Here is a 15,000-nt window from a genome sequence, read left to right on the forward strand (position 1 = left end):
TGTCGCAGTCCCGTTCCGGCTGCCGCCCCGTCGGTCAGCGGCAGCTTATCGGGGATAACTTCGGGACGGAAAGTCCGATCCGGTCGGGGTGAACTGCGACTGAACGGGGTGGCGGGGCCGCACAGACCAGTAGCGGGCTTGTGTAGCTGCCTCTTGGCCCGGCCGAGGTACAGCCGTTGGCTGGAGACCGCTTTCCGACTGCTGAGCCGGTGCCGCGGGGATCCACCTTGACGCGCCGGCTGTACTAGCAAGCCAGGGGCAAGGGGCATCCAGTGGTACCGGAACGGAGTCGGTCCGACACCGGGAAGCCGGGTGCCCGTCTCTCCGAATCGAGCCCGGTGTTTTCGTGCGTGTAACTGGGCGGGCGTTTGGACCCGGTTGTCCGGGAGCGTGTCCGCAACGGCGGGAGGTTGCCTGAGTTTGGCCGGCCGGCAGTCGAACGCCTTTCGCTCCGGAATCCCGTGTCCGATTTCGGTCAGGGAGGGCTCGTTGGAAAGCCCCGGCGCTCGCGCACACTATATTGTCGGACTGGATCCCGGCAAGTTCGGGAAAGTGTCGCCGACCCGTACCGGCTGCCGCCCCGTCGGTCAGCGGCAGCTTATCGGGGATAACTTCGGGAAGGAAAGTCCGATCCGGGCGGGGTCAACTGCCACTGAACGGGGTGGCGGGCCCGCACAGACCAGTACCTGGCTTGTGTAGCTGCCCCTTTCCCCGGCCGAGGTGCAGCTGTTGGCTGGAGACCGCTTTCCGACTGCTGAGCCGGAGTCGCGGGGGCGCACCTTGACGCACCGGCTGTCCTAGCAAGCCAGGGGCAAGGGGCATCCACTGGTACCGGAAGGGTGTCGGTCCGACACCGGGAAGCCGGGTGCCCGTCGCTCCGAATCGAGCCCGGTGTTTTCGTGCGTGTAACGGGGCGGCCGTTTGGACCCGGGTGTCCGGGAGCGGGTCCGCAACGGCGGGAGGTTGCCTGAGTTTGGCCGGCCGGCAGTCGAACGCCTTTCGCTCCGGACTCCCTTGTCCGATTTCGGCCAGGGAGGGCTCGTTGGAAAGCCCCGGCGTTGGCGCACACTATATTATCGGACTGGATCCCGGCAAGGTCGGGAAAGTGTCGCCGACCCGTACCGGCTGCCGCCCCGTCGGTCAGCGGCAGCGTATCGGGGACAACTTCGGGAAGGAAAGTCCGATCCGGGCGGGGTCAACTGCCACCGAACGGAGTGGCGGGCCCGCACAGAGCAGTACCTGTCTTGTGTAGCTGCCCCTTTCCCCGGCCGAGGTACAGCCGTTGGCTGGAGACCGCTTTCCGACTGCTGAGCCGGAGCCGCGGGGGCCCACCTTGAGGCGCCGGCTGTCCTAGCAAGCCAGGGGCAAGGGGCATCCAGTGGTACCGGAACGGAGTCGGTCCGACACCGGGAAGCCGGGTGCCCGTCGCTCCGAATGGAGCCCGGTGTTTTCGTGCGTGTAACAAGGCGGGCGTTTGGACACGGTTGTCCGGGAGCGGGTCCGCAACGGCGGGAGGATGCCTGAGTTTGGCCGGCCGGCAGTCGAACGCCTTTGCCTCCGGACTTCCGTGTCCGATTTCGGCCAGGGAGGGCTCGTTGGAAGGCCCCGGCACCGGCGCACACTATATTATCGGCCTGGACCCCGGCAAGTTCGGGAAAGTGTCGCAGTCCCGTAGCGGCTGCCGCCCCGCCGGTCAGCGGCAGCTTATCGGGGATAACTTCGGGATGGAAAGTCCGATGCGGTCGGGGTCAACTGACGCTGAACGGGGTGGCGGGGCCGCACAGACCAGTAGCGGGCATGTGTAGCTGCCTCTTGGCCCGGCCGAGGTACAGCCGTTGGCTGGAGACCGCTTTCCGACTGCTGAGCCGGAGCCGCGGTGGCCCACCTTGACGCGCCGGCTGTCCTAGCAAGCCAGGGGCAAGGGGCATCCAAGGGTACCGGAACGGAGTCGGTCCGACACCGGGAAGCCGGGTGCCCGTCGCTCCGAATCGAGGCAGGTGTTTTCGTGCGTGTAACAAGGCGGGCGTTTGGACCCGGTTGTCCTGGAGCGGGTCCGCAACGACGGGAGATTGCCTGTGTTTGGCCGGCCGGCAGTCGAACGCCTATCGCTCTGGACTCCCGTGTCCGATTTCGGTCAGGGAGGGCTCGTTGGAAAGCCGCGGCGCTGGCGCACACTATATTATCGGCCTGGACCCCGGCAAGTTCGGCAAAGTGTCGCCATCCCGCAGCGGCTGACGGGCCGCCGGTCAGCGGCAGCTTATCGGGCATAACTTCGGGAGGGAAAGTCCGATCCGGTCCGCATCAACGGCAGCCGAACGGGGTGGCGGGCCCGCACAGACCAGTGCCTGGCTTGTGTAGCTGCCCCTTTCCCCGGCCGAGGTACAGCCGTTGGCTGGAGACCACTTTCCGACCACTGAGACGGCGGGGCGGGGGGCGGCCTGCACGCGCCGGCTGCCAGAGCAAGCCAGGGGCAAGGGGCATCCAACGGTATCTGAACGGAGTCGGTCCGACACCGGGAAGCCGGGTGCCCGTCGCTCCGAATCGAGCCTGGGGTGTACGTGTGTTTAACAAGGCGGGCGTTTGGACCCGGTTGCCCGGCACCAGTCGAACGCCTGTCGCTCCCGACTCCCGTGTCCGATTTCGTTCGGGGATGGCTCGTTGGAAAGCCCCGGCTCCGGCGCACACTATATTGCCGAAGTGGCCCCGGGCGAGTTCGGGAAAGTGTCGCCGTCCCGCAGCGGCTGACGGGCCGTCGGTCAGCGGCAGCTTATCGGGGATAACGTCGGGAAGGAAAGTCCGATCCGGTCGGGGACAACGGCAGCTGAACGGGGTGGCGGGGCCGCACAGAGCAGTACCTCGCTTGTGTAGCTGCCTCTTTCCGCGGCCGAGGTACAGCCGTTGGCTGGAGACCGCTTTCCGACCACTGAGACGGCGGGGCAGGGGGCGGCCTGCACGCGCCGGCTGCCAGAGCAAGCCAGGGGCAAGGGGCATCCAGCGGTATCTGAACGGAGTCGGTCCGACACCGAGAAGCCGGGTGCCCGTCGCTCCGAAGCGAGACCGGGGTTTTTCGTGTGTAACGTGGCGGGCCTTTGGACCCGGTTGGCCGGGCGGCAGTGGAACACACACAGACACTCGCATACACTGAGAGAGACAGAGAGAAGATAGAGATACACAGAGTGAGAAAGACAAAGTCAACTCAGTAACTGAAATGTGAAAACTGACAACTGGGAAACCAAAAGTCAGAGTGGCAAATGATGAACCAAGGTGGCAAATGATTAACTGAAAACTTGTCATTCACATTTGGGACGGAATTCAGGATGGGAATGTATTCGGCCGCCTTACCGGGGCTTGGGGGTGCTGCTTTCCCGCTTGTGGAACCGAGTTGGGGTCGTAAAATGGCCCGGTGCATTGTTTGAAACAATGGTTAATGAGTTGTCAAGGTCGGAAATCATAGAACATAAGAGCAGCTCATTAACTGTAATTTCGAACATCGACAACTGGTTAACCAAAAGTCAGAGCGACAAATGATTAACCAAGGAGGCAACTCATTAACTGAATTTCGAACATCGACAACTGGTTAACCAAAAGACACAGGGACAAATGAGTAACCAAAGGGCCAACTCAGTAACTGAAATTTCAAAGAGGCAACTCATTAACTGAAATTTTGAACATCGACAACTGGTTAACCAAAAGCCAGAGCGACAAATGATTAACCAAGGAGGCAACTCAGTAACTGAATTTCGAACATCGACAACTGGTTAACCAAAAGACACAGGGACAAATGAGTAACCAAAGGGCCAACTCATTAACTGAAATTTCAAAGAGGCAACTCATTAACTGAAATTTTGAACATCGACAACTGGTTAACCAAAAGCCAGAGCGACAAATGATAAACCAAGGAGGCAACTCATTAACTGAATTTCGAACATCGACAACTGGGTAACCAAAAGACACAGGGACAAATGAGTAACCAAAGGGCCAACTCATTAACTGAAATTTCAAAGAGGCTACTCATTAACTGAAATTTGAACATCGACAACTGGTTAACCAAATGTCAGAGCGACAAATGAGTAACCAAGCAGGCAACTGATTAACTGAAAACTTGTCATTCACATTTGGGACGGAATTCACGATGGGAATGTATTCGGCCCCCTTACCGGGCCTTGGGGTGCTGCTTTCCCGCTTGTGGAACCGAGTTGGGGTCATCAAATGGCCTGGTGCATTGTTTGAAACACTGGTTAATGAGTTGTCAAGGTAGGAAATCATAGAACATAAGAGCAGCTCATTAACTGAAATTTTGAACATCGACAACTGGTTAACCAAAAGCCAGAGCGACAAATGATTAACCAAGGAGGCAACTCATTAACTGAATTTCGAACATCGACAACTGGTTAACCAAAAGACACAGGGACAAATGAGTAACCAAAGGGCCAACTCATTAACTGAAATTTCAAAGAGGCAACTCATTAACTGAAATTTTGAACATCGACAACTGGTTAACCAAAAGCCAGAGCGACAAATGATAAACCAAGGAGGCAACTCATTAACTGAATTTCGAACATCGACAACTGGGTAACCAAAAGACACAGGGACAAATGAGTAACCAAAGGGCCAACTCATTAACTGAAATTTCAAAGAGGCTACTCATTAACTGAAATTTGAACATCGACAACTGGTTAACCAAATGTCAGAGCGACAAATGAGTAACCAAGCAGGCAACTGATTAACTGAAAACTTGTCATTCACATTTGGGACGGAATTCACGATGGGAATGTATTCGGCCCCCTTACCGGGCCTTGGGGTGCTGCTTTCCCGCTTGTGGAACCGAGTTGGGGTCGTCAAATGGCCTGGTGCATTGTTTGAAACACTGGTTAGTGAGTTGTCAAGGTCGGAAATCATAGAACATAAGAGCAGCTCATTAACTGAAATTTTGAACATCGACAACTGGTTAACCAAAAGCCAGAGCGACAAATGAGTAACCAAGGAGGCAACTCATTAACTGAATTTCGAACATCGACAACTGGTTAACCAAAAGACACAGGGACAAATGAGTAACCAAAGGGCCAACTCATTAACTGAAATTTCAAAGAGGCAACTCATTAACTGAAATTTTGAACATCGACAACTGGGTAACCAAAAGCCAGAGCGACAAATGATTAACCAAGGAGGCAACTCATTAACTGAATTTCGAACATCGACAACTGGATAACCAAAAGACACAGGGACAAATGAGTAACCAAAGGGCCAACTCATTAACTGAAATTTCAAAGAGGCAACTCATTAACTGAAATTTTGAACATCGACAACTGGTTAACCAAAAGCCAGAGCGACAAATGATTAACCAAGGAGGCAACTCATTAACTGAATTTCGAACATCGACAACTGGGTAACCAAAAGACACAGGGACAAATGAGTAACCAAAGGGCCAACTCATTAACTGAAATTTCAAAGAGGCTACTCATTAACTGAAATTTGAACATCGACAACTGGTTAACCAAATGTCAGAGCGACAAATGAGTAACCAAGCAGGCAACTGATTAACTGAAAACTTGTCATTCACATTTGGGACGGAATTCACAATGGGAATGTATTCGGCCCCCTTACCGGGCCTTGGGGTGCTGCTTTCCCGCTTGTGGAACCGAGTTGGGGTCGTCAAATGGCCTGGTGCATTGTTTGAAACACTGGTTAATGAGTTGTCAAGGTCGGAAATCATAGAACATAAGAGCAGCTCATTAACTGAAATTTTGAACATCGACAACTGGTTAACCAAAAGCCAGAGCGACAAATGATTAACCAAGGAGGCAACTCATTAACTGAATTTCGAACATCGACAACTGGTTAACCAAAAGACACAGGGACAAATGAGTAACCAAAGGGCCAACTCATTAACTGAAATTTCAAAGAGGCAACTCATTAACTGAAATTTTGAACATCGACAACTGGTTAACCAAAAGCCAGAGCGACAAATGATTAACCAAGGAGGCAACTCATTAACTGAATTTCGAACATCGACAACTGGGTAACCAAAAGACACAGGGACAAATGAGTAACCAAAGGGCCAACTCATTAACTGAAATTTCAAAGAGGCTACTCATTAACTGAAATTTGAACATCGACAACTGGTTAACCAAATGTCAGAGCGACAAATGAGTAACCAAGCAGGCAACTGATTAACTGAAAACTTGTCATTCACATTTGGGACGGAATTCACGATGGGAATGTATTCGGCCCCCTTACCGGGCCTTGGGGTGCTGCTTTCCCGCTTGTGGAACCGAGTTGGGGTCGTCAAATGGCCTGGTGCATTGTTTGAAACACTGGTTAATGAGTTGTCAAGGTCGGAAATCATAGAACATAAGAGCAGCTCATTAACTGAAATTTTGAACATCGACAACTGGTTAACCAAAAGCCAGAGCGACAAATGAGTAACCAAGGAGGCAACTCATTAACTGAATTTCGAACATCGACAACTGGTTAACCAAAAGACACAGGGACAAATGAGTAACCAAAGGGCCAACTCATTAACTGAAATTTCAAAGAGGCAACTCATTAACTGAAATTTTGAACATCGACAACTGGGTAACCAAAAGCCAGAGCGACAAATGATTAACCAAGGAGGCAACTCATTAACTGAATTTCGAACATCGACAACTGGATAACCAAAAGACACAGGGACAAATGAGTAACCAAAGGGCCAACTCATTAACTGAAATTTCAAAGAGGCAACTCATTAACTGAAATTTTGAACATCGACAACTGGTTAACCAAAAGCCAGAGCGACAAATGATTAACCAAGGAGGCAACTCATTAACTGAATTTCGAACATCGACAACTGGGTAACCAAAAGACACAGGGACAAATGAGTAACCAAAGGGCCAACTCATTAACTGAAATTTCAAAGAGGCTACTCATTAACTGAAATTTGAACATCGACAACTGGTTAACCAAATGTCAGAGCGACAAATGAGTAACCAAGCAGGCAACTGATTAACTGAAAACTTGTCATTCACATTTGGGACGGAATTCACAATGGGAATGTATTCGGCCCCCTTACCGGGCCTTGGGGTGCTGCTTTCCCGCTTGTGGAACCGAGTTGGGGTCGTCAAATGGCCTGGTGCATTGTTTGAAACACTGGTTAATGAGTTGTCAAGGTCGGAAATCATAGAACATAAGAGCAGCTCATTAACTGAAATTTTGAACATCGACAACTGGTTAACCAAAAGCCAGAGCGACAAATGATTAACCAAGGAGGCAACTCATTAACTGAATTTCGAACATCGACAACTGGTTAACCAAAAGACACAGGGACAAATGAGTAACCAAAGGGCCAACTCATTAACTGAAATTTCAAAGAGGCAACTCATTAACTGAAATTTTGAACATCGACAACTGGTTAACCAAAAGCCAGAGCGACAAATGATTAACCAAGGAGGCAACTCATTAACTGAATTTCGAACATCGACAACTGGATAACCAAAAGACACAGGGACAAATGAGTAACCAAAGGGCCAACTCATTAACTGAAATTTCAAGGAGGCAACTCATTAACTGAATTTCGAACATCGACAACTGGTTAACCAAATGTCAGAGCGACAAATGATTAACCAAGGAGGCAACTCATTAACTGAATTTCGAACATCGACAACTGGTTAACCAAGAGTCAGAGCGACAAATGATTAACCAAGGAGGCAACTCATTAACTGAATTTCGAACATCGACAACTGGGTAACCAAAAGACACAGGGACAAATGAGTAACCAAAGGGCCAACTCATTAACTGAAATTTCAAAGAGGCTACTCATTAACTGAAATTTGAACATCGACAACTGGTTAACCAAATGTCAGAGCGACAAATGAGTAACCAAGCAGGCAACTGATTAACTGAAAACTTGTCATTCACATTTGGGACGGAATTCACGATGGGAATGTATTCGGCCCCCTTACCGGGCCTTGGGGTGCTGCTTTCCCGCTTGTGGAACCGAGTTGGGGTCGTCAAATGGCCTGGTGCATTGTTTGAAACATTGGTTAATGAGTTGTCAAGGTCGGAAATCATAGAACATAAGAGCAGCTCATAAACTGAAATTTTGAACATCGACAACTGGTTAACCAAAAGCCAGAGCGACAAATGATTAACCAAGGAGGCAACTCATTAACTGAATTTCGAACATCGACAACTGGGTAACCAAAAGACACAGGGACAAATGAGTAACCAAAGGGCCAACTCATTAACTGAAATTTCAAAGAGGCAACTCATTAACTGAAATTTTGAACATCGACAACTGGTTAACCAAAAGCCAGAGCGACAAATGATTAACCAAGGAGGCAACTCATTAACTGAATTTCGAACATCGACAACTGGTTAACCAAAAGACACAGGGACAAATGAGTAACCAAAGGGCCAACTCATTAACTGAAATTTCAAAGAGGCAACTCATTAACTGTAATTTTGAACATCGACAACTGGTTAACCAAAAGCCAGAGCGACAAATGATTAACCAAGGAGGCAACTCATTAACTGAATTTCGAACATCGACAACTGGATAACCAAAAGACACAGGGACAAATGAGTAACCAAAGGGCCAACTCATTAACTGAAATTTCAAAGAGGCAACTCATTAACTGAATTTCGAACATCGACAACTGGACAACCAAATGTCAGAGCGACAAATGAGTAACCAAGCAGGCAACTGATTAACTGAAAACTTGTCATTCACATTTGGGACGGAATTCAGGATGGGAATGTATTCGGCCCCCTTACCGGGGCTTGGGGTGCTGCTTTCCCGCTTGTGGAACCGAGTTGGGGTCGTCAAATGGCCTGGTGCATTGTTTGAAACACTGGTTAATGAGTTGTCAAGGTCGGAAATCATAGAACATAAGAGCAGCTCATTAACTGAAATTTTGAACATCGACAACTGGTTAACCAAAAGCCAGAGCGACAAATGATTAACCAAGGAGGCAACTCATTAACTGAATTTCGAACATCAACAACTGGTTAACCAAAAGACACAGGGACAAATGAGTAACCAAAGGGCCAACTTAGTAACTGAAATTTCAAAGAGGCAACTCATTAACTGAAATTTTGAACATCGACAACTGGTTAACCAAAAGCCAGAGCGACAAATGATTAACCAAGGAGGCAACTCATTAACTGAATTTCGAACATCGACAACTGGTTAACCAAAAGCCAGAGCGACAAATGATTAACCAAGGAGGCAACTCATTAACTGAATTTCGAACATCGACAAATGGATAACCAAAAGGCACAGGGACAAATGAGTAACCAAAGGGCCAACTCAGTAACTGAAATTTCAAAGAGGCAACTCATTAACTGAAATTTTGAACATCGACAACTGGTTAACCAAATGTCAGAGCGACAAATGAGTAACCAAGCAGGCAACTGATTAACTGAAAACTTGTCATTCACATTTGGGACGGAATTCACGATGGGAATGTATTCGGCCCCCTTACCGGGGCTTGGGGTGCTGCTTTCCCGCTTGTGGAACCGAGTTGGTGTCGTCAAATGGCCTGGTGCATTGTTTGAAACACTGGTTGATGAGTTGTCAAGGTCGGAAATCATAGAACATAAGAGCAGCTCATTAACTGAAATTTTGAACATCGACAACTGGTTAACCAAGAGTCAGAGCGACAAATGATTAACCAAGGAGGCAACTCAGTAACTGAATTTCGAACATCGACAACTGGTTAACCAAAAGACACAGGGCCAAATGAGTAACCAAAGGGCCAACTCATTAACTGGAATTTCAAAGAGGCAACTCATTAACTGAAATTTGAACATCGACAACTGGATAACCAAATGTCAGAGCGACAAATGATTAACCAAGGAGGCAACTCATTAACTGAAATTTTAAAATTGACAACTGGATAACCAAAAGTGGGAACTCATGCTTCGGACGGGCTTACATACGGCAGGCTGACGCCCGGCAGAGGCCCGGGCTTCGCCTCCCTTGCGTAAGCGACCGTCTCCGAATCGATTAAAGGCGTAAAATCGGAGTTCAGAGCGGGAAAAATTTTTCCCGAAAACGGCCGGAAAAAAAAAATGTCTCCTTTTCCGCCGAGCAGGGTGGCATTCGAACGGGCACGGGAAGCCGCGTCTAACGGTGTAAAAACGGCTTGGCTCCGACGCGGGAGTGCGGAGATATGGCCGTTCAAAGTTGTACTGGAAGTCCGGAAGGAGAAAAATTTGACTGCCTGTAGCCGAAAAAAGTTCCAGCGGTCGGTCACAAAAGTCAAATCCGTCCCGCTGATTTGACACTTGTCATTTCTGGCAGGGGGGATTGGCGGGGTACCTGGAGAATGGTAGGAGGTGGTTTTTCGAGACTTTATCTGTTTTCCAGATTACTGTCTAGGGCCTCCAGGTCTGCAGAGACCGACCCGGGCTGCCGTCCAACCGACTTTTAACCCTTTTTGGGTGGAAATTTATTTCCATTTTTAACCAATTTTCGGGTTTTTGGTCGGGCTTAAAAACGGCAGCCTGACGCCCGGCAGAGGCCGGGGCTTCGGCTCCCTTGCGTAAGGGACCGTATACGAAACGATTAAAGCCGAAAAATCCGAGTTCAGAGCGGGAATTTTTTTTCCCGAAATCGGCCGAAAAATAAAAAAATTCTCCTTTTCCGCCGAGCAGGGCGGCATTCGAACGGGCACGGGAAGCCGCGTCTAACGGTGTAAAAACGGCTTGGCTCCGACGCGGGAGTGCGGAGATATGGCCGTTCAAAGTTGTACTGGAAGTCCGGAAGGAGAAAAATTTGACTGCCTGTAGCCGAAAAAAGTTCCAGCGGTCGGTCACAAAAGTCAAATCCGTCCCGCTGATTTGACACTTGTCATTTCTGGCAGGGGGGATTGGCGGGGTACCTGGAGAATGGTAGGAGGTGGTTTCTCGAGACTTTGTCTGTTTTCCAGATTACTGTCTAGGGCCTCCAGGTCTGCAGAGACCGACCAGGGCTGCCGTCCAACCGACTTTTAACCCTTTTTGGGTGGAAATTTATTTCCATTTTTAACCAATTTTCGGGTTTTTGGTCGGGCTTAAAAAACGGCAGCCTGACGCCTGGCAGAGGCCGGGGCTTCGGCTCCCCTTGCGTAAGGGACCGTATTCGACCCGATTAAGCCCCGAAAATGGATCCAAATGTCGGCCGACCAAGTAAGCTTGCTGGGGAGAGAGACTAAGTGCCGGGCTGGGCACCTCATTAACCAGTGAAAAGTTTTGGCTGCTGGAGAGACTAAGTCCCAGCCTGGGCACATCATTAACCATAAATGAAAAAGGCGAGGCCGAGTCTGGTGCATGGCTAACTGATTAACCAAATTGGCAAGGCCCGGGCTGAAAGTGAATGAGCGACCCGTGGCCAGGGGGCTGGAATGCGGGAGAGAATCCAACCCCCAAAATATGGAAGTCCGATGAGAAAATATTCGGCCGCCTTTTGCGGGCCTCGGGTGTTGCTTCCCGGCCTGGGAAAGTGAGTTGCTCCCGGCAAATTGACATGTGCATTTTTTGATTTCGAGACATGATTAACCAAATCACGGAAGTCCGGTGAGAAAAGATTCGGCCGCTTCACGCCGGCCTCGGGTGATGCTTTCCGGCTTGGGAAAGTGAGTTGCTACCGCCAAATTGACATGTGTCATTTCTGGCAAGTGTCTCAGGACATAGTTTATGAGTTGCAGCTTGGGAAATCATTAACCTAGTCGGAAGTCCCGATGAAGAAAAAAAAAAGTGCCATTTGCGGCGATTTGGGTGCTCCTGGTCGGATAGAGGTGGCCGTTTGACCCGCTGATTTGACACTTGTCATTTCTGGCAGGGGGGGTTGGCGGGGTGCCCGGAGATTTTCGGGAACACGATTTTCAGAACAAAATTCACTCAGCGGGAGCACTTTGAAAATGCCCGAAAAGTGTTACTTTGCTAAAAGGCTCATTTTATCAATATAGAGACCTTTCAAAGAGTATTGGAAAGTCATATTAAAATGGTTTTGTGGCTTTTATGACTTAATGACAAAAAACTCTAAGTGTGAATCTGAAATCGTAGACAGACAGCAGAAACATATAAATAATTCCAGCGTCTAAGTTTCATTTGCTGTCTGTCACACAGGTGCCTCTGAACCGGTCAGGGCCTGTGACCCCACTGAGCTTGTGTTTTATGGCTTATGCACACGCAGTGTTTGCACCAAGTTCCCCTGTGTTGTGCGCTCAGTGGGCCCGTCCAAGACAGCAGAAACAAGACGTACATGCCAGCGTCTTTAAAGTTTCATTTGTTGTCTTGTCACACAGGTGCCTCTGAACGGGTCAGGGCCTGTGACCCCACTGAGTTGTTTACTGGGGCTAATGCACAAGCAGTGTTTTGTCAGATCCCACTGTGTTGTGCGCTCAGTGGGTCCGTCTAAAATGACAAGACAGCAGAAACATTCCAGCGAGTTTCATTTGTTGTCTTGTCACACAGGTGCCTCTGAACGGGTCAGGGCCTGTGACCCCACTGAGTTGTTTACTGGGGCTAACGCACAAGCAGTGTTTGTCAGAGAGTTCCACTGTGTTGTGCGCTCAGTGGGTCCATCTAAAATGACAAGACAGCAGAAACATTCCAGCGAGTTTCATTTGTTGTCTTGTCACACAGGTGCCTCTGAACGGGTCAGGGCCTGTGACCCCACTGAGTTGTTTACTGGGGCTAACGCACAAGCAGTGTTTGTCAGAGAGTTCCACTGTGTTGTGCGCTCAGTGGGTCCGTCTAAAATGACAAGACAGCAGAAACATTCCAGCGAGTTTCATTTGTTGTCTTGTCACACAGGTGCCTCTGAACGGGTCAGGGCCTGTGACCCCACTGAGTTGTTTACTGGGGCTAACGCACAAGCAGTGTTTGTCAGAGAGTTCCACTGTGTTGTGCGCTCAGTGGGTCCGTCTAAAATGACAAGACAGCAGAAACATTCCAGCGAGTTCCATTTGTTGTCTTGTCACACAGGTGCCTCTGAGCGGGTCAGGGCCCGTGACCCCATTGAGCTTTGTGAGCAACGTATGCACACGCAGTGTTTGCAACGAGATTCCCCTGTGTCGTGCGCTCAGTGGGCCCGTACGACCGATTTGGTGACTCGCGTCCGTAGTGGGAGTCCCCGGGTCGGCCCAGTATAGAGAGAGGCTGGTGTTCAGGCTATTTCAGGGTTTCCTCTCGTTTCTGTCGCTGGTGACAAGACGGGCATGCACACGGCGAGTCAGAGAGAGGGTGTCGGCGCAGCTCCCGGTGTTTTCTTCCTTGGCCGCGCCCTTCTCTTTGTCCTTGAAACTCTTTCGCGTGAGTCCGAGACGTCCTGTGATTCTCAGTGGTCCTATTCAGGCAGCGGAGCGGGTGTCCGCGTCTTGTGCACGAAATCTTGTGTGCTCAGTGCGTCCCGTTCTGCTAGCTGAAGACGCTATTTCTCTGGCAAATTTCAGCAAAGAAACGCGCACGCAGACAGACACACGCACGCGTGGTGTAGGTTGTTGTTGTGTGAGTGGTTTTTCTTGCCTTGACGGTTACCGGTTGCAAACACAATTAAGTTGAACCCGGCACCAACCTCTCTGTGGTGGGGAGGCCATGTGCCCAGCAAGACAAAGCGATTGTTGGTGGTGGTGGTGGTGATGGTGGTGGTGGCTAATAAAGAAAGGTCGTATTTCGCTAGCTTTACCCCGAGCGTGTTCTCGCGACTTGGTTGGTCTTCCGTCCTGACGGTGGTTCCGCGCGCGTGCGCGAGCTCAGCCTGATGCAAAAACACCAAAAAACCCTTCTGTGCCTCACACAAAGTGGTGTGCTAATGGTCCGAGTTGTGTCGTTTGCATCGTATTGGACGGTCGGCCTGGTCGCGAGCCCGGCAAGGTGGGCTTTCGTTGTGTCGGCTTTTTTTGTACTGTTACACACGCACACACACCAGCAGGAGAGCTTCCCGGGGTTTGCTTCTTGCATCTGCCCGGAGCCATGGTCGGCCGCGTCCGGCGCCTCTTGCGCGGGCGAGAGGTTACATTCCAAACAAAAACTCGCCGAACTCGCACGAACAGGCAAAACAGTCGCACCGGTCCGGGATAGCAAACGAGTTTAGATCGGTCAGAGAGCCCGAGTTGGAGGAGTTGGGGTGGAATTTGAACGGTGCACCGAGAAGGTGATGTGTGTGTGTGCGCACGGCAGTTGGTTTCGGTCGGCTTGAGACAGGGACGGCCCTGGCACGCTTGGGTGGTTCTTCGTTCAGCATGGACTTTTGCGGTTCAATGACAGGCAGAGAAAAAAAGAGAAGATGGCGAGATGGGGAGGTGTCCTGGCTTGACTTTGATGCAACAAAAAGCCTGGCCCTCTTTGCTTTTCTAATTCTGCTGCCTACTGACGCCTCCGCCTCATGTCTTTGCTGTTCGTTGGCTTCCCCCTGTGTGACCTTGGCCTGCGGCCCTTCTTTCGACTTCCGTCTCTTCCAGTCTCGTGCATCATCTCTTATCTTGTGCCGAGCCTATCTCTCAACCTCTCTCTCTCTCTCACACGCAAGCTCTGCTGCTCCCCTCTTCTCGTCCGGATCGGACAACAATGGACTTTGCCACCGTCTTGCAAGCATTAACACCGCAGTCGAATTGAAGGGAGCTTCTGCGGGCTCGCGTGCTGCCTGGCGGCTCGTCGTCGGGACCTCGGCGAACGGCCACTGTGAGCTCTGCTGGGATTTGAACCGGTGATGCAGGCCCGGCTTTCTTTTCCCCCCGTAGTGCAACTTTGGTCGATCTAGTCACTCTCCCTTTACCGGTACAGGGTACCTAGACGCTTCTCCACTCTGGCTCCCGCGAGCTGTTTGGGGGGCGGCGGTTTAAAGACTCGAGTGTCTGTTTGTCGGTGTCGAGAGCTTGTTAGCAGCCAGCAGCAAGCAAGCAAGCAAGCAGCAGCAGCAGCAGCCAAGTTGAACGTTCGAGAGAATGTACCTGCCCGTCCACACGGATTTCTACCCCCCACAGTGGGGTGTTTTCACGCGGTCGGCTTGTACCCCACTCAGTTCGTTTTTCTGGC

The sequence above is a fragment of the Somniosus microcephalus genome, unplaced genomic scaffold, assembly GCF_052327205.1.
Source record: "Somniosus microcephalus isolate GS21.2 unplaced genomic scaffold, FLI_Smic_1.0 scaffold700, whole genome shotgun sequence".
NCBI classification, from domain to species: Eukaryota; Metazoa; Chordata; class Chondrichthyes; order Squaliformes; family Somniosidae; genus Somniosus; species Somniosus microcephalus.